Below are 3,241 nucleotides of genomic sequence, written 5' to 3' on the forward strand. Positions count from 1 at the left end.
GCACGATCTCTCCGTCATGAAGGCTGTTTTCTCTTCATCCATGGGATGCATCTTGATCTGATTATAGCCCGAGAAGGCATCCAGGAAACTTAGCAGCTTGCACCCTGCAGCACTATCAACCAGGGCATCAATGCTTGGTAAAGGATACGAATCCTTTGGGCAAGCTTTGTTCAGATCGGTGAAATCGACGCACATGCGCCATTTCCCGTTACTCTTCTTCACCAGTACGACATTTGCCAACCATTCAGGGTACTGGACTTCCCTGATGTGGCCTGCAGCGAGGAGTTTCTGTGTTTCATCCCTGATTGCCTGCCTCCTCTCCTCGTTGAATTTTCTTCTCCTTTGTCGCACCGGTCTCACCAAAGTGTCCATCGCCAGATGATGGCACAAGAAGTCGGGATCAATCCCGGGCATGTCCGAAGCGGACCATGCAAATGCGTCCAGATGCCGCTCAATCACCTTGGCGATCTGGTCCTGGAGATCGACCTCTAGGGATCTTCCGAGCTTGAAGATTTTCCCTCCGATCTCCTTCTCGAGCCACTGCTCGACAGGCTTAGGCCTGGATTCTCTGGCGATCACCGCCCTGGCGATTCCTTGTTCCCTTGCTTCCTCGGGGCGATTCCGCGCCTCTTCCTCCTCCAGGCCAGCATTCCCCTCCCCCAGCTCAGCATCCACCATTTCCACGTCTCTTCCGGCGGTCTCCTCTGTTACCGGCGGTCTGGGCTTCACACCGGGAGGTGGGGTGGTTGTTACATAACTCACTGATCTTTTGTTTTTCAGGCTATTCTCATAGCACCTTTTCGCTTCCTTCTGATCAGACTTGATCGTGATCACCACCCCTTCCATGGACGGCAACTTCACCTTCATGTGCCGAGTCGACGGAATGGCGCCTATCCTGTTAAGAGTGGGCCTTCCCAACAGGATGTTATATGCTGAAGGGGCGTTTACGATGAGGTACTTGATTTTCTCCGTCCTCGACCCGGCCTCATCTGTAAACGTGGTTCTCAGCTCAATGTACCCCCTGACCTCCACCTGGTCACCAGCGAACCCATATAAGCACCCTCCATAGGGCCTTAGCTGATCAAGGGGCAATTCCAGCTGTGTGAAAGTCGGCCAGAACATCACGTCTGCCGAGCTTCCTTGGTCCACCAGAACTCTATGGACCTTCCTCCCTGCTGTAACCAACGAAATAACTATGGGATCGTTGTCATGAGGCACAATGTCCCGAAGATCCTGCTTGGTGAACGTAATGTCCACTTTCGGCGAGTGATCTTCAAACATGTCCACTGCCATCACCGATCGCGCATACTTTTTCCTCTGCGATGCGGTGCATCCACCACCTGAGAAACCCCCTGCAATGGTGTGGATCTCCCCGTGGATAGGCATCTCGTGTTGCTGGGCTTCTCCACCTGCTGGCTGGGAACTCGACGCTCCCCCCGTCCTTCTATCCAGCAGATAGTCATTTAGGAACCCGCTCTTAACCAGATCATCGAGCTGATACCCCAAAGACAAACACGAGTCCAAGGTGTGGCCAAAACATTGGTGGAACTCGCACCAGGCGTCCGGCTTTGACCCCAGCACCTTGTCGCCCACCTTCTCAGGCGCCTTCAACCTAGCAGATATGTTAGGGATAGCGATCAGGTCCGCTAGTCCCATGACAAATTTGTGCTTAGGCGGGCGATTGTATTCCCGGCGTGCTGGTTGTTGGCGTGCTGGTTGTTGGCGCGCTTGGCTTCTTCCCTTGTTTCTCCTGTCGTAAGGATGGCGAGTCCTCTGGTCTTTTCTGGCCGCCGCCGCCGTTTCCAGCACCCTCTGCGGCTGGATCCTGGTCTGGGCGCGTGGCCTGGCGGGAGCCACGCTGCCTCTCTTCTCGGCGACTTCACTCTCGTCGGCGATGTGGGCCACCGCAAGTCGCCTGACTTCAGCAAACGTCGCTGGATGAGCCCTGATCAAGGCCTCGCAGAATGGCCCTGGCTGCACGCCCTTCTTGAAGGCATAGACCAGCATTTCTTCATCCTTGGCTGGCGATCTGACCATCTGCGCTCCGAAGCGATTGAGGTAGTCTCTGAGGGACTCCCCATGGTACTGCCTTATATCAAACAGATCATAGGACACCTTGGGCGGTGCCTTATTCACAATGTACTGCTCGACAAAGATTTTCGAGAACTGTTGAAAATTGGTTATGTGGCCGTTAGGCAGGCTCACAAACCACTCCATCGCCGTTCCCTGGAGCGTACTCACGAACATCTTGCAGTAGACGGCGTCTGACCCTCCCGACAGCATCATCTGCGTGTGGAACGTGGTTAGATGAGTCTCTGGATCCTCCACGCCGGTAAAGACAGCCTTAACCGAAACCACGCTCGTGGGAATAGGCGTGTCGGTGATCGCCTGAACAAAAGGCATTGGGAAAACACAAGGTTGCGTCGACGGCGCCACCTCTTCAGCAGAAGAACGTCCTTACTGCTCCTGAAGAGCTCGACGCAGCTCCTCAGTCACCTTGCTGAGCTCCTCGTTCCTGGCGCGAGAGGCGACCAGGTCCTCATGTATCCTCGCTTGCTCTACGCGTGAGGCTTCCACAGTTGCCTGTAACAAGCGCATCATCTCTGCCATCTGCACCATGGTCATGGCGGTGTCGCCTTCAGCAGCGACAGGCGCCACGGGACTGGAACGATTGCTTCTCATTTTTCTCATTAACTTCAGCGAATCACAGGAATGCAGCAAACAACACTTCAGCCTCGATCGAATCAGCGATCAATCGGAGAAACAGTGCAAGAAAACTCAAGAACACCGTAAGCCTTCAAAGAAAACCACGACTTCGCCAGAAACCACCGCTTTCCCGCGAACAACCAAACAAACGAAAGAACTCGAACTTCCACCAACAGACTACGCGTAATCAGCAAAAAGAACCTTACTCCACCGATCGAAAAGCCAAACGAACGGTTCAAAACGCAATTTCACCGAACGAAACTCAAAGAGACCGTGAACGACGGTTGCACCAGCACACAACCGCGCAGAAAACTTCGGAAACTTCCAAGAACTCACGCTGTGGATGGGAGCAAGTTTTACACGGCCCCACGGTGGGCGCCTGATGATCCTGCCTGTTGACCGGAACGCTGGAGACTGCCTCGTCAAAGGATCGACGTGCGCACCGCTTCTCACCTCCGTTCCTCTTCGGGATCTATCTCAAGAACCTGCAAAGAAACAGCACGGCGCCGCTGCGGCCGATCGCACTCCAACGCTC

Source organism: Phaseolus vulgaris, chromosome 5, assembly GCF_000499845.2.
Source record: "Phaseolus vulgaris cultivar G19833 chromosome 5, P. vulgaris v2.0, whole genome shotgun sequence".
NCBI lineage: Eukaryota > Viridiplantae > Streptophyta > Magnoliopsida > Fabales > Fabaceae > Phaseolus > Phaseolus vulgaris.